Source organism: Petaurus breviceps, unplaced genomic scaffold (assembly GCF_028583685.1).
Source record: "Petaurus breviceps papuanus isolate PSGF00001 unplaced genomic scaffold, PetGlider_PUasm1.0 90849, whole genome shotgun sequence".
NCBI lineage: Eukaryota > Metazoa > Chordata > Mammalia > Diprotodontia > Petauridae > Petaurus > Petaurus breviceps.
This window is the reverse complement of record NW_027187361.1, coordinates 28457887-28480243: the sequence shown is the minus strand read 5'-3', so window position 1 is coordinate 28480243 and position 22357 is coordinate 28457887. Positions and strand designations below refer to the sequence as shown.

The window sequence follows — 22357 nt, the reverse complement described above, 5'->3', positions numbered from 1 at the left end:
GGCTCTACCCCCGCCCATCGGACGCTGCGAGCCTCGTTTACCGGGCGGCCTCCGCGGTCACAGAGGTCGGATTCGGCCTCAGTTTCCCCAGCTGCACGATGAGATCATGCCCCAGGCACAGCTCTAGGCGCACGGAAGACGCTCGGTAAACACCGCTCCCCGCCTCCCCCCACAAAACAGAATCTCGTGGCCGGCATTTCTGACCCGCTTTCCGTGGAAAGGTCATTTCTAGGGTCTGATCGGCCGGAGGTTCCCCCTTTTTCAGGGATACCCCGGAGCCGCCGGACCTTCACGCCCAAATTCCGCGCACACAGAAGAATGGTTCTTTCTCTCTTTCTTAAAACGTCACGAGCACGAACTCCAAAGGGAAAACGCGAGACAAGCCCACACCCCAGCCCTCCACCCGGGGCCGCGGCCCCCAAACACATCCGGGATCCCTCGGGCTGGCGGAGGACGGAGGGGCAGCGGGGGCTGGGAAGGAAGTTCTGGGGCCACGGTGGCAACACAAATCCGAGGGGGGAGCGCCGGCGCGCCGGCCCGGGCTCCCGCACGCCTCGGGCCCCAGGCCCCGCAGCCTCCAGGGCAGCCGCGGAGCTACGCGCCGGCCCAGGGAGGGGCTGGCCACCTCTGGCGGCGCTGGGCCCTAAATTCTGGGTAAAAGGAGTGATCCGGTCCAGGGGTCAGGGGACCAGGGAGGAGGAAAAAAAAAAAGAAAGAAACCACGAGCGGGAGGCGGAGACGGGCCCGGAGAAGAGGCCCGCGGGGGAGGGGAGCGCGGCGCGGGGGAGGGGGAGGGGCGCGGCCTCCCGGACCGCCACTGGCTTACCTTCTGGGAGGTGCTCTGCTGCAGCACATTCTGCTCCACGGTCATGGCCCCCGCGGCGGCGGCGGCGGCTGCTCCCGCTCCTCCCCGGCCTCCTTCCCCCAGCGGCGGCCGGCCTGTCGCTCGCGGGCTCTCGGGGTCTCCTGGCTTCCTCTTTCCCCCCTCCCGGGACGGCTGGGCCGGGCAGGGGACGAAGGCGGCTCCAGGCGCCCGGGGTCAGGGAGGGAGGGAGAGAGGAAGAGCCGGGGCGGGGAGAGGAGGGGGGCCCAAGGGCGGTCCCGGACTCAGCGCAGCCCGCCCAGGGCGCCCCGACGAGCCGGGGCCATGGGAGAGAAAGGGGAGGTGGAAGGGAAAGAGAGGGCGAGCAGGAACTCCGAGGCCGAAGAGACCGCGGCGGGCGGCGGCAGAGCGGAAGCCCGTCACTCACTGGGCCGAGCTGAGCTCCGGGAGACGGAGAGGGAGGGAGCGAACGGCGGGGCTGACGGGCGAGGAGGAGGGAGTGGCCGGGTCCGGAATGGCGCTGTCCTCCTCCTGCCCCTCCCCGCCCCCAACGGCCGTCCCCGCCTCTCGCCGGGCCGCCCCGCCGGGCCCCTCCGCCTTCCCCGCGTCCGCCGGGCCTGTCCCGGGCCGGCCGGCCTTCCTTCCTGCGGCTCCTGCCGCCCCCTGCCCCCGCCCTCCGCCCTCGGAGCTCACATTGTGACTTCGGAGGCCGCCGCGGCCCCTCGGGACACACCCCGCGTCCCGGCCGGACTGGGAGTGCCCCGGCTCCTTCCCCCCTCCCCCTCCCCTCTCAGCGGCCCCCCAGACCCCCGCGGGGCTCGTCCCGGGAGGACCCCGCCCTCGGACACGGACACGGACGCCCGCGATCATCCTCTTCCCTCTGTCCGCCCGTGAGCGCCAACGCCCCCCGCGTCTCCCAAACTTCACCGGGAAGCCCCGGCGCGCCGCCCTTCTTTCTAGGAATTCACCTAGAAACGTCTCCAGGCAGGTTCGGGTGTGACAGGAGCCGGATGGGGGGGCCGCTTTCTAAACTTGACTGTCCGCTCCCCCCCCCCCCACCTCTCTGCAACGGGGGGGGGGGGGGGGGGGGGGGGGCTGCGGAGGCGCGGCCTAAGTAACCCACAGCCCAGCTATGCTTTGACTGCGTTCGTGGCGGCACGCTCCGTGGGGGCGGGGGGGCACAGGAACCGCTCCAGCCCCCCCGGACTGGGCCCGTGACCGAGTCCGTCAGCGGACGTAGAGGCTTGGGGTGTCACTGCTCAAAGTTCTCGGAAGCTGAGCATTTTTTCATGACTGTTCACGAATAATAAATTCCTGAAATGATAAAAAACCAGAGTGAGATAAATACGTTATTCTTAATGGACCCAGCCCTGCCTGTCCCGGGTCCGCGCTCGGCACCCTCAGCCTGGGGGACGCGGCCGCGCGGAAGCCCACGCCCTTGGGGTAAAGGCCCACGGCCTCACCTGACGCGCTGTGGCTTGGCTCCCATGGTCTGTCTCGGGTAAAGCGCCTTCGGTGTCCCCTGGATTAGAGGGAAGGCCTTGCCTTTCACATGATGCTTTTCATTCACTGCTTTTTTAAAGTCTTAAAACACCGGGAAAGACACATGGTCACGTAGTCTCAGCCAGGCCGCTATTTCACAGTTTTTAACTAAAAGCCCCTGATGTCCATAGTGACCACGGAAAGAACACACAGTTGTCCTCGTGGATGAGTCACCACTCAAGACCACTCAGCCTCCTACTTCGTGGCTTCAGACCCTTCGGTGCGTCCGAGCTCTTGGACACGCTGCTCACCAGGGACGCAGTGGGGGGGTCCAACCGGGACCTCGTGGAGTCCGGGCGAGCTCCACACGGGGACGCAGTGCGGCGGGTCCCGCCGGGACCTCGTGGAGTCCGGGCGAGCTCCACACGGGGACGCAGTGCGGCGGGTCCCGCCCGGACCTCGTGGAGTCCGGGCGAGCTCCACACGGGGATGAGGACAGAGCTGGAACAAAACTCTGAAGTGACGGACCTGGCACAAGAAAAGCCAATATTTGTCTTAATCATTTACCAAAATTAACAATGAAAGAAAAAGAGTTGATGGAAGAAAAACCATCCAATAAAGTGTTTTGAGCGTAAAGGATCGCTCCTCCCGTCTAGATCCCAGAAGTTGCCTCTTAGTTTCGGGCCCCGCAGGGTCAGAAAACCCTTTAGAGTCTTTGAGATGAACTACATAAAATGATTAGATTGTTGCTGAGAAAGCAATGATGAAATCGACTTCTGTTCAAAACAATATGATTTACCCATCTGTGATGTAATTCATGTCAATTCATACTTTATGATGATAATTTTATTTCAACCAGCAGGGTCGCAGTATGCAATTAAGTCAAAGGAAAGAATGTTTTCTATTGTCATAATGCTGCGGTTCAGGCAGTTGAGTGTTCTAGAATACATTCATTGAGAGCATGGAGCTGTCTTTGAAGAGATAGACATCCAGTTGTAAAAAATAACAACATTTAAAGTGGAAGAAATAATGATAGCTTATATTTATATAGCGATTGAGTCTGTAATGATAAGAAAAACATTAAGGTGCAGCTAATTAGTGAATCTGTCCACTGAAGGAAAGGCTTCAAACTATTATGTATTCCAAGCTTTTGTTAGTATTGGAATTAAGCTTTCATTGGTACCATTGCATTTTGTATTTTTTACAGACATTTTCAGTTTGAACGTCTGTATAAAAGGTCTCTGTGAAGTGGAAATTTAATTCAACCTATTATACAGAGATCCCAAAAGTCTTACTATAATCTTACAATAGGCTATTGCTTTAGGAGAGTTCTTTGGAAATAAGGTATACACTGAGAAATAGATTGACTCTACCCATTGTATGTCATATGCTCTTCCCACAGACTTTCTCCAACTTAGATTTGCTTTTTCTTAATCAAATATTCCTTAGGGATCCCAGATTCTATCTTGCCTGACCTTTGCTCTGGATTGTACACATGGTAGGCCCCAACTGTCAATATGGGTAGAAATGAAAACAAGTCTTTATTGGCAAATAGTCACACAAACGAGATTAAAAGCGGTGGTGTCAGTCTCCTAGAAATGGAAGCTGCTAAAGCATACACAAGGATTCCTGAGACTGCATATTGACTTAGAAAAACATGTCTTTTTAATTATTTTGTTAAATATTTCTCAGGTATAGTTTAATATAATTAAAATAGTTCACACTGTATTGAATGCTGCAGACAGCATGTTTGACACCACTGGAACAGGATTTTATACTGTTTAATCCTCTTCATTCTCACCTCCAGAGAGCACTGGTTTGGCGTGTGCCAGTTGCAGACATTCCATTCCAAGCTTCTCAGAAGCTGTCCCGTGAGGGGTAATCCAGAATTAGATTTGAAATCTGACCACCTGGATCTGTTTAATTCCATGTACATACTTAAAGGGCTACTTTGCTGCAAAGCTTTCACCCTTTAGTACTGGCCACTCCAGGGATTACTTAGACTAGAGGAGTTCAGCGCAAACAGTATGAAGTAATTCTGCCAACTAAATATTAGATCAGATATGCTTCTGAGCTTCATGAACCGGCACAGACAGCCAGTTTACGCAGATTTGGTAGTTACAACCTCTGAAACATTTCTATTTGTTACTACTTCCCTTTATTTTTCAGGAAATTATAATTTTTAGGGAGGTGGACCAAGAGACTTCTTATACTCTATGAGATTCTATCAATTTTTTGGAAACTAGGATAGAGGAGAAAGGTTTTATTCCACTTGTCTTTACACAAACTTCCTTAAGACCAGCAACAGTGATTATATTAGCATGGAGCAGTCAGAACATCACTGACAGCTTTCTTGGCTCAACCTTGCCTCTTATGCCTATGTGAAATCATTGCTGAGGGTTCTCCCTCCAGATGTATAGATTGCCATCAGTCCAGACCTCGCTTCATTTCTCTTGCCCATATCTTTCCAGAAATCATCGTGTGTACCTAAGGCCTTACTCTACTTCTTATGATTAATGAATACCAATGCAGACTTGACTTCTGTTTTACTTTATTTGGTATTATCTTTTCCAGCCATACATATCCCTAATTATGTCTCTTACACAACTTCTCACACATAAGTCACTATTAGTAATGCAGCACAGCATACTTAGGTCCACCTACTTGTCTCTTTTTGTTGCCATTTGAGTCACCTACAGTGTTGATTCTGACATCATTAAGTTCCATGATTCTTAAAAAAATAGGTTTACAAGAATAATGGTGTTTAAAAATCATGGGCTTTTGGGGCATTGAAATATTTATTGAAATTTCTTGACCTTTTTGCAAATCCTATTAAATCCATCAACTGTCTTGTCTAGTAGGGGACCTGACCAGTTAATTGTGATAATCTGAACACTATGCATTCTTTGTTTTAACATTGAGACATATATCTACTCTTTTGGGTCTCAGTGAGGAGGTCCATTTGCCCAAAATTATTAGCAAATAGGATCTGCAAAACCTGTACAGGGTGTGTCACTCCAAAGGCTGTGGTGAACGTGCCTTGAGTGGGAGCACTGCTCATGAGGGTGCTAGAGTCAGAGAACTGGAGTACGGGACTGGAAGAGAGGAGAAAGCAGGACAATGGACAGCAGATCACCCCACTACTTTACCACAAACTGCTTACCTTTGGCAGCACTTGAATCGCTAGGCCTCACTCTTTTTTTGGAAAAGCTAATAGATGTCCATATTGGAAAGGAAGAATTAGGTAGACTATATATACCTGACCTATATGAAGGGCATCTGAATAAAATTAAAACTATCTTCTGTCTTTGAAAGTTTCTCAATTATGTTGTTGTGAGTCCATACAACGTAGCTAGCATCCAGAAAGCAACAGCTGTGATGAGTTATCCACACTGGCAAGCAGCTGCCACACACAAAGCAGGCAAACCTGCCCAGCCAGTGCAAGAAGGCCACTTGGGAGAGAGACAGGAGGCAGCATGCGCCAGGGTAGTCGAAACACAACCACCACTACTTTGACCTACCATCTCCCCTCAGACCCCGATAGAAATAGCCTAAGACACTGAACCCAAGAACTTTGGAAATAATAATGGTTTCCACCAGCCCTGCTTTCAGTCAAACCCCATCCCACCCCCCAAAAAAACTGCTGACCAATGGCTGTAAGGGCAGAGAAACACAGGAGCCCTAGGAGAGACCACTCCTCAGACCATCTGCCTTGCTTCCATTGCAGCCTTCACAGCTCTTTTAAGAGGAAGAAGATCCTGTGGAGAAGGAGTCTTTCTTCCCAATTGTTAATCACAGGGCTGGCAAGCCAAACTACCTGAAGCAGCAGGGAAATATAGGAGACAGTATGTGCCAAGCAAGTCAGACCACCATTACCATCTTGATCACCTTCTCCCCTCAGCCTCCTATGGAAACAACCCAGGACCCTAAATCTGAGAGCCCAGGGAATAGTAATGGTTTGGACCCAATACACTCAGCCATCTTCCTGGGAAAAACTTGTGGAGATATACAACCTGACAGTTGCTCCTACAGATGCTACAACCACAAATACTGAAGACCCATATAGGAAAGCTCTTGCAGTCAAAGTCTTTGGCCCCTGAGGTCGGGAGGACCTGAGTTCAAATCCAGCACCAGATAACTTGACACTAGCATCGTGACCCTGGGCAAGTCACTGAACTCTGATTGCCTTGCCTTTCCCTCCTCTAAAAAAAAAAAATTCTTGGCATTGTCAAATGGTTCCACGTCAGAAACTGATATTACATCAGTAGAAATAATATCATGAAAGGGGCATTTGCTGTGCTGTATTTTACAGACCATGGGACCTTTCCATCTGACTTGCTGCTAAAATCTTCATATGCTGTTTCATCTATTAGAATGTGAGCTCCTTGAAAGGCGGGACTACCTATTCCATTAGTATCCCCAGGACCTAACACAGTGCTTTACACATGTTAAACTTTTAATAAATGCTCTGTGCGTGCAGAACTAAGAATATTTCATTCTGGTTGGATTCCCCCCTACCCTCCACACACACAAACAGCTTTGCCTGTTTTTAAACTATATTGACAGTTGAATGTTCCTACTTTCTGAACAGAAAACTTTCTGTTCTAAATTTGTGCTATTGCTGTGTGGTATTGTTTGTCAATGTTGTGTGACTGTTTAGTTTTAATATTTATTGCTATGTATAGTTTAAACATGATAATAAGGTGGATATTAAATCATCAGAAAGTTGATATACAAGCCAGTTTAAAAAAAAATTCTTTCACCCTCATCAAGAGGCTTCTTAATTCCTCTTCCCTTTCTGCCATCAGAGTGGTATCATCTACCTATCTGAGATGGTTGATATTTCCCCCAGCAGCCTTAATTCTGGGTTTTGATTCATCCAGTATGGCATCTTGCATGATATGGAGGGCAAAAAGGTCTGGCATGCTATAGTCTATGGGGTCACAAATATTTGGTCATGCTTGAAAGACAACAACAAAAGCTGCTTGTAAGTTTAATCAGGTGACAGCCTTTGTCATACTCCTTTTCCGATGTTAAACCAATCAGTTGTTCCACGTTCAGTGCTAACCAAACCGTTGCTTCTTGGCCAGCATGAAGCTTCCTTGGGAGAGAAGATGAAGGCTGGGCTTCTGAGCTGTCTTTAAGTGGAGGTTTGAGGGAGAGATTTTTATTTGGTTTTTGCTCTGCCCTCTATCAGAGGGTCAGAGGCAACTGAGGGTATGATGAAGTGTGAGTATGAAAGCTGAGTCAATCTCCATGATGACAAATTTCCTGGGGGGGGGGGGGGTGATGATAATGGAATTTAATCCAAACTTGGAAGCTGGTGGGAAATACATCACCCTCCTGAACTCATCCTACAGTGATTAACAAGCTCCCATTGGTCATATTCTCCCCATCCCAGGGATCCTGAACCCCAAGCCATCATTAGTCAAACCTTTCTTTATCCCCAATGCCTGCTCCCTTATTCCCATCTTCTTCACTCCATCCTCACTGTCCCACTACCTTTAGCTACCTACCCTTTCCGCTGTCTTCTATGGATTACATGTTCCAAAGTCAACAAACTTGATTTCATCTTAAAACTTTTATTTTCACCTTCTTTTTGTCTTCTGTCCCTCACTGAAACTTGTTTCCCTGATGATACAGTCACCCTGGCCTGCACTTTCACTCATTCTCAGCCCACTGGTTGAAGTGGAGAAGTTCACTCCCCGTTTCCACTTCCAGGCTCTTCCTCTACCTCCATTACTCGGTAAACTCCACTTGGAGATTCACTCAATCCACAACTACCACACAATCAAAATTCCAGTAACTGTTGTCTTACCCACCTCCAGGACACTCCCCTTCTTTCCTGAATGAGTACAGTGCCTGGCTCACAGTCTTTCCTTTTCAACTCCTGCCCTCATATTTGGGGACTTCGAAATATATATATTGATCCTCCCTCAAACAGCCTCCCCTCTAAGTTCTTAACTTGTTCTCTTTGACTTACTCTTTCACTCCACCTTAGCTACACAGATGGTCAAACCTTTGATCTTGCCACCATCCACAAATGCTCTGCTTTCATGTTCAGGAGCTCTAAAATTACCTTCTCTGGTCACATTCTGTTATTATTCCACCATTCCCTCTAACTAGCAACACCAACCCCTATTCTTCATCCTCACTGTGATTTCCAATCCCTCAACCCCTCAGTTCTTTCCCAGGCCATCACGCCTACACTAGCTACTCCCTTATCCATCTTAACCTATTAGTGACTCTATACTGTCTTTTTCTCTTGAATTCTTTTCTCCTTATAGCTGATCTTGCCTTGCTAAGCCTCAGCCTGGGGTTATTGCCACCATTCACTACTCAAGTGCTACCAAACAAAGAGAGAAGATCATGAAACTATGTTCTTTTCACTACAAATTAATGTTATATAGTATAACTGGGGCCTCACTGCAGGAAGGCGATGTTTTTAGACCTCCCTAATGACCATCTCACTCTATATCAGCTTTCTCAAACTCTATCTTTACACTCTCCCATAGAACAGAGCAGATAGTGAGTGGTTTAAAAAACAATCCTAGTGGGGGTGGCTAAGTGGCACAGTGAATAGAGCACCAGCCCTGAAGTCAGGAGGACCTGAGTTCAAATCCAGCACCAGACACTTGACACACTTACTAGCCATGTGACCTTGGGCAAGTCACTTAACTCCAAATGCCCTTCCCCTCCAAAAAGCAAAAACAAAAACAAAAAAACCCTAGAATATGTTGTTTAAAAGAAACTCTCACTTATCGTCCACCTCTCTGGATGCTTCCCTACCGCGTATAAATAAAAATTACCTACCCCCATCCTACATAATGTAATAAAATAAAAATTAAAAATGTAAAAAAGTAATAAATAAAAAACCCTCACTTCATTCATTCATCCATCCATTCCAGTTAGCTATCATACCTTATCTCTCCTACCTTTTTGGCTAAGCTTCTTGAAAAGGTTGTTCAATAGGTTCCCTCACTTCCTCTCTCCTCACTACCTTATATAGTCTGGCTTCCCACTTCATCATTCAACCAAAAATCTTTTCTTCAGAGTTGCTAATGATCCCTAAATTGACAAATCTAATGACTTTCTCTTAATCCTCTTTCCTCTTGATAGCTTTAAAACCTTTGACACTCTCAATTACCTTCTTGATACAATCTTCTCTCTAGGTTTTTGTGACATTAATTCTCTTGGATCTCCTCCTATCTTTCTTTTTTTTCCTGGTCTTTTTTTGGAGAGGGAAGGCAGGGCAAAATTGGGGTTAAGTGACTTGCCTAAGGTCAAATGACTGGTAAGTGTTAAGTGTCTGAGGCCAAATTTGAACTCAGGTCCTCCTGACTCTAGGGTCCATGCTCTATTCACTGTGCCACCTAGCTGGCCCCTCCTTCTATCTTTCTGACAACACCTTTGCTAGATCTTCATCCAGATCATGCCTGCTAATCTATGTGCCATGACCCACAATGATCTCATCACCTCCCATGGATTTTATTATTTCTATGTTATGCTGATGATTCTTAAATCTACTTATACAGCCCTAACTCTCCTGACCTCCAGTCTTGCATATCCAACTGCCTATCAGACATATTGAACTGGATACTGTGTAGACATCTTAAACTTAATAAGTCCAAAACTGCATTCATTATCTTTTCCCCAAAACCCTCTACTCTTCCTAATTTCCCTCTTTTGAGGGTACCACCATCTTTTCAGTCACCCAGGTTCACAATTTAAATGTCATTATCAGTTCCTCACTTTCTCTAACCCTCCCACATCCGATTTGCTGCCAATGCCTGTCAATTTTATCTTCATAATGATACTTGTTTACACCTCTTTTTCTTTAACACTGCCATAGGCCCTCTTCACCTCATGCCTAGACTATTGCAATAGCCTCCTGGTTTTTCTCCCTGCCACAAATCTCTCCCCACTTAAATTGATCTTCCGTTCAGCTGTAATCGTCCTAACCACAGTTCTCACCATTTTAACCACCTTTCCCCCTTATACAAGAAAAATAATTGTATCTTTGATCTAGTGATCCTACTATTGGACATATCTCAAGGATGTCCAACACAGAAATAAAAGTTTTGACATGCCAAAATATTTATAGCAGCACTTTTTGTGGTAGCAAAAAAAAAAAACCCAAAACAAAACCTGACAATTAAGTGTGTACACATCAGTTGGTAAATGGATGAATAACCTGCAACATACATGTGTAATCAAATATTATTGTGCAGTAAGAAGATGAATATAAGAAAAGGAAGTTGATGAAGTTGGTAAGAAATGATCATTGGTTGCATGTATTTTAACCAGGCATTTAGGAAAGAAATGTAAACATTCACAAATAGTATAAAAAATCCAGGCTAAAAAACTTATGGAGAGTAGGCAAATTGTGCAGTGATTCACACCAACTGTGAAGCATTTGCATATGTGTATTTCTGACAAATGACAAGTATCTAGGTGGCATAATATATGAGGTACTGGACTTGAAGTCAGAAAAATTGATTAGCACCCAGATAGCAATTTGCCAGTTGGTATTTCCTTTATATCATTGATAACTGTCAAAGTAATATTAACAGTAACCATATTCTTCTATTTAGGTTCTGGTCTGCTTGAAACCATTCTATTTTACTCTATATCCAGGCTATCTTTAGTTTCTATAGAAAGATGTCCAAACTGGCATAATCTTCCATTCCCTTAAACACAAGACAATTTCAGGTAATACCACAGGAATCTTGAACAAGGATAAGATATCTTAAAGTATAGAACCAAGTCTCTTCCCTCCCAGAGTTCATAAAGGGATCTTCTCTCTTTCATAGATAGGTTAATCTTTTTCAATGAAATAGAGTTGGTGCTAGCCTGTTAATCACTTCTGGTGGACAGGTGAAGAGGAAATTACCTTTAGATGAGTCAATGACTAAATAACTTTGGAACTGGAAGACAGTGATGTAAATAAAACAAGTCATTTTTGTTAAAAAGTTTGTTTTCATCTTTGTTATATATCTCTAAGAAAATTCTTTCTGTTCTTCTGTCTTGATCTATCACTCACCTTTATAAGAGGTTAGACCTAGGAGTCTGGAATGGGCTTTTGGAGAAAATATTTTTATTAATATTTTCACTTTCAACAAAATATTTTAATAGGCTTCCACATGTCCAATGAACATAAATTAACATTTACAAATGGATATTTACTGAAAATATATGGCAAGAACCACAGTACAAGGATATCCCACTGAACTTAGGGAACATTCTCCCTTCCCTACCATGATTCCTAGGGAAAGTGGACTCAAGCTTAAAGTTACAAAGCATTACTCCCCCAAAAGTTTACTTCTAGATGTAGTGTATCCGGTGGACAAGTTGCCTCCTTGTTTATAAGACAATTTCTTTGCTGTTGAGCTGATCCACTGCTGGTCTGGGTCAAGCAGCTCACTCTTTAGGACTGTACTGGCTCAGTAGCTTTATCTGCATCCGAGTCTGCAATAGACACCTACATCTGAATATCAGATATCTCTTCCAACCTTTCTAAGCTTACAGTCTTCTTGTCTGTAATTGTCTTGTCCAAAAGCACTGGCATAGTTATAGCGTACTCTTCACCTGCAAACTCGGTGGAACAATGCATTGGCCCTCATGTCAGGAAGACCTAAATTCAAATCCAGCCTCAGATATTAGCTGTGAGACTCAATTTACTCATCTGCAAAATGGTGATAATCAATTTCACCTATTTCCCAGGCTTGTCAAGATAAAATGAGATGATATTTGTCAAGCTCTAAGCATGGATTCTGGCACACTGTAGGTGCTTAAATATTTTATTTCCATAAAAAATATTTTGTAGTTGTATTAATATCATTCCCGTGTGTCTTAGTAAATAGACTCCCATTTATTTTATGCACTTCATATTTATCTTGTAAGGAATGAGTTTACTATTTCTTCCTACTGGGTTTTATTCCAAATAAATAGAAATGCTACTATTTTATGTGGACATATATTATATTCAACATCTTTGCTAAAGTAATGAACTGTTTTAGTTAAATTTACAACTCTCCAGGGTTCTCTGAGTAAACCATCTTATCATCAGCAAAAAGCAATCTTTGCCTTTACTTATTTTTGTCATATGGTTATGGATAGCATTGTATAAAAATATCTAAAAGGGAAGCAATGATAATGAACACCTGTTTTGTTGTCATATAGGTGAACAGAGTTTTCAAAGAATTTCATTTATTTCTTGTTTAATGTGAATTTTCCATTTTATTTTTTTGACACTGGTAGTTAAAAAATCAAATTAACTAATGATTTAGCTATTTAATTCCCCCCCCAAAAGTCCCTGGTTTTGTTTATCAATTTAATTTTTTATTTCAAATTTGTTCATTTCTTCTTTGATTTTCAAATTTTATGTTCAAATGAAATATTTCAAATTTTTGTTTTCTGAATTTTTTTAGTTACACTTGCAAATTATTGATTTTTTCTTTCTTTTTTTATTAAAATATTTGGAGATATAAGTTTTCCCCTTAGCTTTGACTGCATCTCCCAAGTTTTTTCATGTTGTTTCATTGTTATGATTTTATTTGATAAAATAATCTCTACTGTATATAATGTCTTCCTTAACCCACCAGTTCTTTAGGATTAAGTTATTTAGTTATTAAGTTATTTAGTCCCCAATCAATTTTGAATTCCTTCCTTAATAGCCCTTTGTTGAACATTATTTTTAATTGCATTTTAGTCAATAAAGAATATGTGTAATATGTGTACTTTTCTGCATTTGTGAGGGTTTTATGCCCTGGTACAAGGACAATTTTTCTAAATGTGTCATGAAGATAAATGTATACACATATGTCTGTGTATATACACACATGTATATATGTTATATATGTATATATATGTATCCCTCTTTTTATGCTCACTCAACCACTATTGATCTATCGTATCTAATTTTTCTAAAATACTCTTCAAACCTTTAGCTTCTTTATAGTTTCTTCTCTTTTGTTAGATTCATCTAAGTTTGAAAGAAGTACAATAGGTTCTCTGAAATGGCAAGCAAAGAAGTAGTTAACACCTTGTTTCAGCTATTTAATTATTTAGCACCTTGTTTCAGTTCAAGTTTCTTTTAAGGCTTGTTCATGATTATATCAAGTCCTTTGTTAAGAAACAGAATTTGTGAACTCCAGACGCTGATGCAGCAGGAAGGGGCAGAACAGGGAGGAATTTAATGTCCATATATAAGGAGAAGTCCAGGCAGGGAGAAAGCAGAATTGGGAGGAAGCATGGCTGTGGCACCAGTACCTTGTCTGTCGGTTTTGATGTTGCTTTGTCAGATTTGTTTGCTGATAGAGGACATTGCTGTTGTTACAGAAGCCCTAGGACCTTACAGCTGGTTCAGAAGCCCTGAAAGAGGATTTTCTTGTTTTCTGCTTACAGAAGTCCTGAAGGAGGGTCTTACTGATGTTTTCAGAGGTCCTGGGACTATTCTGAAGGTTTGTGTTGATTTCTCAGACCTTGTTTGTGAATCTATTTTGATTTATCAGGCAGAAAGTGAATTGATGATGGTGCTGGCAATGTATATGAACTTTATTGTGGCTTTGTCTTCCCAGGAACAGAAACTGTAAACGACTTGAGGTGAACTGGACACTGTAAGCTTCAATATGGAGTGGGAACTGGACAAGGAACTAGATGAGCTGGACAAGGAGCTGGACAAGGAATTGAGAGCTGCCTGCCCTTTAATCCAGGTGACAGTTGGGTAGATTCAGGCAGGAGCTGGGACTATGGAAGAGGAACCATGGAATCTGAGAGCCAACCTGGAGTCAATATATAAAGACCTCTCCTTGGATATTTAATGCAAACTGAGAAGATCATGATTTACTATGGCCTAAGGGTGGGAGTACTCTGCATCCTGTGTACTTCTTCAGGATGATTGAATTAAGGATTATTAGAAACTAATCTCCGATTAAGAAGAAAGAAGACTTTTTGACTAAGAGATTAAGACAATGTGACCTAGGGGTAGAGAACTCTGACCTTTGTACTTTGTCTCCCTTAAGGAGGCTTGCTTCTTAAGGATGATTGAGTTAAGGATTTACTGAATGATTGTACTTTATGTCATGATAATGGTAATTATTGTGGTAATGATAGAAGAGTGGACTCTATTCTTGATGAAATCTTCCACTCCCCTGCTCCTTTTCCCCTTGCACAGAATACAATCAAAATATGTCTTCTTTTCATCTTTGTTTGTATTGTCTTCTACTTGTATACCTAGGTTATGCCAGATAGTCCTCTCCATGTACTCTACCTTTAATCCTTAGTATAAATTTAATGAATTTTCTTGGTGGTGATGGTTGTTCAGGTGTTTATTCTTGTCCAACCCTTCATGACCCATAGCATGCCAGACCCCTTCTATCCTTCACCAACTCATGGAGTCTGTCCAAGTTCATGTTCATTGTTTCCATGATGCTATCTATCCATCTCATCCTCCGCCATCCCTTTCTTCTTTTGCCTTCAATCTTTCCCAACATCAGTTTGTTTGTTTTTTTTCCAATAAGTCCTATCTTCTCATTATGTGGCCAAAATATTTAAGCTTCAGCTTCAGTATTTGACCTTCCAATGAATAGCCTGAATTAATGTCTAATTATCTACCAATTTGATTGCCGTGTTATCCAAGGGGCTCTCAAAAGTTTTCTCCAGCACCACAATTCGAAAGTATTGATTCTGCAGTGCTCAGCTTTCCTTATAGTCCAACTCTCATAACCATACATTACCTATAAGAAAACTGAATATTTATGTGGATTTATTTTATGACACATACCTTTGTTGAATTTAATGTAAAATATAGCATCTGTGACAAGCAATAATTTTGTTTCCTCTATGCCTTTGTTTATTCCTTCTATTTTTCTTCCTTCTCTTATTGCCTTAGCTAGCATTTCCAACCCCCTGTAAATAGGAGTAGTGACAATAGGCATCTTTGCTTTGTCCCCAAATCTTAATAGAAAGGTCTTTGAAAAAAACACATTATGTTTACTCTTTGATTTAAATAGATATTGTTTATTATATTAAAGAAAGGTTTATTTATTCCTATATTTTTTAGGATTTTTCTTAGAAATAGGTGCTGGATTTTGTTAAAAATACTTTCATCATCTATTTACATAACCATAATTTTTTATTATTTTTACCACTAACATGACATTACATTTATAGTCATCCTTATGTTGAACCAGCTCTGTATTCCTGGTATAAAGCCAAACTGATTATAATTCTTCTAATATGTTGTTGAAACCTATTTGATGAAAATCATATTTAAAATTTTAAATTAATGTTAATTAGGGATATTGGTCCCTAATTTTTCTTTTTTCATTTTATCTCTTTCTGGTTTAGCTATCAAGAACATATTATATAAGAAAGATGCCTTCTTTTCTTCTTATTGCAACCAGTATGTATAAAATTGAAATTAATTGTTCTTTTAATTTAATAGAATTAACTTTCAAACCCATCTATACTTGGATTTTTTTTTTTAGCAGGGGGAGAGATTGTTTATGGCTTCTTTTATTGTCTGTTTCTGATATTGGGTTATTTAGCATATTTTATGTTTTTATAAATTTTCATTTTCCCTAAAGTATGTTAACATATTATTGGGGGAAATGATTTCTGATAATTTCCTCCAATTCATTTTTTTAAAGCAATTGGGGTTAAGTAACTTGCTCAAGGTTACACGGCCAGTTATTTCTGGGTGTGGTGCTGAGTATCTGAGCCCGGATTTGATCCAGGTCATCCCGACACTGGAGCCGGTGCTCTTACTCGCTGAGCCACCTGGCCGCCCTCCATTTTTTAATAGTTATAAGATACCCTTTTTATTTGTATACAGACTCTAAATGCTTTTATAATTCTTTCTCTCTGTTCTCTCATTTCATTTATGAAATAATTTACCTTTTTAAAAATTCTTTTTTTTCTGTTAAAGTAAATTAAAATTTTTTTTATCTCTCTTTTTTTAAAGAAATTGGGGTTAAGTAACTTGCTCAAGGTTACACAGCCAGTTATCTTTGTGTGGGTGCCAAGTATCTGAGGCCAAAACCAATCCTGGGTCTCCTGACACCGGGGCCGGCTCTCTTATTCACTGTGCCACCTAGCTGCCCCAAATATTTATAGGAACAATAACACAACCAGGATAGAATTTGGGTTGCTTAGAGCTAAGGGAAGGATGAGAGATGCATACCAGAAGGGTGCACCCATGGTGGCAAGTCTTCTTTATGGTATATAACTTGTTTGAAATATTTATCCAGCTCCACCTTCAGTAGGACAAAAAGAGATATTTGTCTTTCAGGTATACTGGATTTTGTGTTGTCAGTAAGTATGGGCACATTCCTTGTACAAGGGTTGGGTAAAGCAGACAGTTTTTAGGGCACCTTTTCTAGCCTTTTACCCATGCTAGAAGGTGAGCAGTCCAGTCCTTAAAAAAGGCTGCTCAGACACCCAGGGGACTGCCAAATCCCACTGCCACTTCAGACTGGTGAAAAGATGACCCTATGGCCTGGGCCATCTGTGTACAGCATTCTGACTACAGTTCTCAGTGTATCCACACCTGCTGCCTCATCACTTGCCCAGGTTACCTTAGGACTTTGTAGTAGGTAAAAAGGGTAAAATAGTATGGGTGAAGTCTTTTGACTTGTGCATAAATTGAATTTAAGTGAGGCAGAGTTATGCAAAGTCATTGCTTCACTCTCTTCCCGAGTCATCTGAGTCCAGTGGCAAGATAAAGTCAAAATGACTGGTGATAGCTCAGGATGCAGTGGATGACCTTGGCATCTTTGATGGCTAACCAAGATATAAGTGGGCCATAGTGCTTACCTCAGCCATCTTCATGGTTGTTGGAACAAGTTGTTCACATCCACCCATTCCAGCAAGGAATGTCTTCACGAGCTTGAGGTAGACACCCCCTTAACTTATCAATGGGTTTGAGGCCCCTCAGTTACCCTCAACATGGTTTAGCTCATTTGTCAAAATGGTTTACCAGGGAGTGGCTGCTGTGCATACTACAATTTCTTGGAGTCACAGCTGAGAGTTTGGTGGCAGGTGGACACCAAAGGTGGAAAGCAGTCCTGAAAGGGGCAAGCAATCCCTCACACCAGAGGGACTAGTCTTCCCTGAATACCTGTACACCCCAAGAGTTTATTAAGTGGGGGAATGGCACTGTCAAATATGTGCTTCAAGAAAATTGCTTTGTTGATGTTAGAGATGAACCTAAAACCAGCATCCTGTTAGTTCAGGTTCAGTTTTAGAAAGAAATATGGCACTTATAAGTCAGTAGATGGTTAACAAAATGAGATTTCTTTGCCCTAATTCAGCCACCATTATCTCAGACAAAGCAAAAGCAAAAAAATAGACCTTAGTAAAAAGGCCCATTTGAAAGAGGCAGACTTGTAGATGACTTGGTAAATGGGGGTCATTGGGATACCCATTTGGATTTCCTATCTATTATAGAATCTAGGCAGAAGATGATCATGGCCTGAACTACAGTGGTAGCTATTTGGGGAGAAAGAGAAGGAAAAGGAGTGATAACTAACCCTTTTACAATACTTTAAGATCTGTAGAGTTTTACTTATGTTAAACATGTAAGAAGGGGATAAATGTAAGAGATTTTATCAAGACAGAAATATTTTGGGAGGTCAGTGAAGACTTGAAAATGTCAGTATGGACTTAGAAGACTGGAAGGATGGTGGTAGCAATAATAATAGTGAATAATGAGATATTTGATGAAGATGATGAAGACACAACTCATCCATTCCTGTCCTGTCCAAAAAGAAAAGAGGGGAGATGAGACTCTTACCAGGTACCATCCCAGATAAGAGGCTGCCCTTCAGGGCATGCTTTCTGGTGGAGGAGATGATCTGAAGGGCAGAAGACAGGGATGCTGGAATGATAGAAGAAGATATTTTTCTAATAACATGTGTGCAACTTAGGTAATGGTACTCTGTTAGCAGTTGGGTTATAACTGACCTGAAGGTCCAACTTTTGACTCAGAAGAGGGAAGGATATTTGCTTTCTCAGTAAAGTTAAGGGTCAGAGTGAGAGAGTTAAAGGGTTTAAAAGTAGGTGTGGTCGTACTTCAGATAAGCTTCACAATTATATCTTATAGGGAAGATGGGAGATGATCCTTTCTCCCATTACATATCCTTTGGGGGCAAGACCAATTTTAACCCCCAATTTGGAAACAATTTATTTAAAATATTCTTTCACATATTTGTTGATAACATATCTGGATATGTTCTATTCATATGTTTTGACCACTCATATATTGGGAAATAGCTCTCATTTTTATATATTTCTATCATTTCCCCATATATCTTGAATAGCAATATTGTATCGGAAATACTTTCTATAGATTTTTCCCTAGCAAACTGATTTCCTTCTAATGTTGCCTGCACTGATTTACACTTGCAAAGGCTTTTAAAATTTATGTAATTGATTTTGTCTATTTTCTTTTTTTATGGTCATTTCTACCCTTAGTCCTGGCCAATCACATCCTCTTCCAACCAGGGACAAAATGCCTTCTATTCCCTACTACCTCACCTTCATTAGCCGCCCTAAAGAGTAGCAGGAACAACTGCCACCCAGGCTGACCCAAAACAAGACCTAGGCCTTGCCAATCAACACTCTTGGCAACATTCCTTAGAAATTGTTTTTCTTACCATTCATTTACCACCCACTATCACCTCTATAGCTTCTCCTGTTTGTTTTCCTAGCTCGTACTAACCAATCACTGATAATTTAGAAGAAAATGTCCCTAAACCCTTTGTCTAATTCTCTAATCCCTGTATTCCTCAGCCCTGCATTGCCTGTATCCCACTCCAGCTGTCCATACCCCTTCTATTGTACCTTCTAAAATCTCAGTTCCGTAGTGAACAAACTCCTCTTTATCACGGGCTTTTTTCTCTTACATTCTCTCCATCTTTTAGCTCTCATTGAGACCTGGCTTCCCTCACATGATGCTGATTCATCAGCTATTCCCTCCAGTAATAGCTGTACCTCCTCTTATAACCCTAGACAAACTGGTTCTGGAAGGAGCAGGCAGTGAGAATATTTTCTTTCTACTGTCACTTCTAGACCCTCCCTTTACCTCATGGATTTGGAAACCTTTCTGCCACTCAATCAAAACTTCACACTCAGTTCAAATTTTGGTGATTATAGTACTTGGACACCAAGGGTATGCTGGAGCCAACTCTAACCAGATTGCAAGAGTTAATTTTTAAATGTTCAGTGTAAATGGGATTTAAGATCTTCCTCACCCATTAATAGGCCTCACATGGAGCCCATTAAGGGAAGCTTACTTAGGGGAGGTTCACACCTTTTGTTAATTTCTAATTAGGCACTGAGTCACTGAGAGTTGTGGTGCCTTCTGAGAAGTGTATATACACTCTGAGTTGGTATTTTGCTTTGGGGGCTCCCTTATGAGAAGGATCTCATGATGCCCTGGTCGAAATTCTCAGTGGCTGTCTGTTCAGAGCTCTCAACTGCTCTGAAGTAAAGGCTCTCTTGATTCAGGAGTGTATATAAAGTGTATAGTTGATTCGGGTAGTCTGAGCCCTGTCTGGTCTTTATTCCTCTGCTTCTATTTTCTCTGTTTGCATTTTCTCTGAGGTTCAGGGTGCTGACTTTTCCCTTGAACTAGTGATTGTAATTAAGAAAAAGGTTGTTAACCCCTTAAACAGCTATCTTTCCTAGTAAAGCAGATCTAAGAACCTGTGTTAGCAGCTATTCTGGGTATGCCAATGTAGTTACTGCTACAACATATACATCTTATCACTACAAATCATGACTTATTTGTTAATTGTCTAAGCATGTTATTATTAATTATTAATATAATTATTATGGTATTAATAATAAATCCACTAATATTAATTATAATATTAATAGCATGAATAATGCAGATTAAACTTTTATTTTTTTTTCTTTTTCCCAATCGCATGTGAAAACTTTTTAACAATCATTTAAAAAAATATAGAGTTCCAAATTCTCTCCCCTATTCCCTTCTTTCTCTCCTCCCTGAAATAGTCAGCAACTTGATATAGGTTATACATATGCAATCATGCAAAACATATTTCCATATTACTCATGTTGTGAAAGAAAACACAGAAAAAAAACTTCACGAAAATAAAGTGAAAAATAGTATGCTCTGATCTGCATTCAGATTCCATCAGTTCTTTCTATGGAGAGGGATAGAATTTTTCATCATGAGTCCTTTGGAATTGTCTTGCATCATTGTATTGTTGAGAATAGCTAGGTCATTCACACTGATCATCATATAACATTGCTGTTACTGTGTACAGTGTTCTCCTGGTCCTGCTCACTTCACTGTGCATCAGTTCATGTAAGTTTTTCCAGGTTTTCCTGAAACCAACCTGCTCATCATTTCTTATAGCACAATAGTATTCCATCACAATCATATGCCACAATGTATTCAGCTATTCCCTGAGAGACATCCCCTCAATTTTCAATTCTTTGCTACCACAAAAAGAGCTGCTCTAAAATATTTTTGCAAAAGTAGGGCCTTTGCCCTGTTTTTGTATCTCTTTGGGATACAAACTATTAATGTTAGTATTGCTGGATCAGAGGGCACACACAGTTTTATAGCCCTTTGGCATAGTCCAGATTGCTCTCCAGCATGGCTGAATCAGTTCACAAGTCCACCAACAGAGTATTAGTGTCTCAGTTTTCCCATATCCCCTCCGACAATTATCATTTTCCTTTTCTGACATATTAGCCAATCTGATAGGTGTGAGTTGGTATCTCATAGTTGTTTTAATTTGCCTTTCTTGGGAGGATTCTAGGAAGATGGCAGAATATGTCAGAAAATTCCATGCTCTAGAGGTTTTCCCCCACAAAAGAGTTAAAATAGCACCTTAGGGTGAATAAAGTGTGAGTGGAGATAAATAAGAACAGGAGTCCTCAGAGACAATTTGAGAAGATCAGAAGAAAAATCCCAGGAAGAGATTTGGTATCCCTTTGAAGGGTAAATGCCTCCAGGCTAGATTCCATTTTAACAGCAATCTGCAAGCCTCTTAAACAACAAAGGGCAAGGTCTGGGGTTTGGTTGGTTTGAGAAGCTGCCTCAGCCACAGGAACTTTTACTCTGGGATAGTGAGGGGAGTTGGGCATCTGAGCCTGGGAAGATTGAGGAAGCCTCTGTTGACAAGGAATGCCAGACCCAGTTGTGATACAAGGCCAGGAGGGGGAAAGACAAGAATGAACTAGCACACTCCCTGTGAGTGCAGAAGCAGTGGACTTGAAAGCCTCTGGCTATGGGCACTTAGAGGAGGTTGAAGGTTTGGCCTTGGTTTCAGCCCAGAGGGGAGAACTGAAGTTCTGGGGAAAGAGGCACCATTCTCCATACTCCAGGGCTAGAGATGATTAAAATCATTAAGTTATTGCCACAAAAAATGCACGGGCAAAGGAGAAAGAATCCAACCATAGAAAGCTATTATGGGAATATAAATGACTGGAGTTCATCTTCAGAGGAGGATATTGAAGTAAAGAAACCTCCAAAGAGTAATGTCAAATGGTCACCTGCCCAAAAAGAATTCACAGAAGATCTTTAAAAAGACTTTAAAATCAAATGACAGGTGGAGGAAAAACTAAAAAAGAAAATAAGAATAATCCAAGAAAAAGGAAAAGTCAACCAATTAGAAAAGGAGATCCAGAGTCCTAAGGAAGAAAATGACACCTTGAAAATTAGAATTGGGCAAAGTAAAGCCAGTGGAATTGTAAGAGATCAAGAAATAATTAAACAAAATATGACTAATGAAAAAATAGAAGAGAAAGTGAAATGTAAGAAAGAGAACAGATTTGGAGAATAGGTCAAGAAGAGAAAATATAAAAATAATTGGATTAACTGAAAGTTACAATAAAGAAAAGAATCTTGATACAATAATATAAGAAATAACTAAAGAAAATTGTCTTGAAGCATTAGAACAAGGGGGGAAAGTAGAACCAGAAAAAATCTATCAATCACCACTTTTAAAGAGATTCTATGAGGAAAACTCATGGGAATATCATAGTCAAATTCTAAAATCCCCAGCTCAAGGA

General features: G+C 41.9%; 2 long non-coding RNA genes across 2 annotated transcripts; one reads left to right on the top strand and one right to left on the bottom strand.

The window, feature by feature from the left end:
* Window positions 1-552: 552 nt before the first annotated feature.
* On the top strand, window positions 553-15135 carry LOC138149771 (uncharacterized). Its single transcript, XR_011165417.1, has 3 exons — window positions 553-654; window positions 13646-13767; window positions 13885-15135. It is a non-coding gene; the product is annotated as an uncharacterized lncRNA (long non-coding RNA).
* Window positions 14915-19292, bottom strand: LOC138149772 (uncharacterized). Its single transcript, XR_011165418.1, has 3 exons — window positions 19151-19292; window positions 18102-18185; window positions 14915-15042 (listed from the first exon to the last, which is right to left on the bottom strand). It is a non-coding gene; the product is annotated as an uncharacterized lncRNA (long non-coding RNA).
* Between the last annotated feature and the right edge of the window lie 3065 nt (window positions 19293-22357).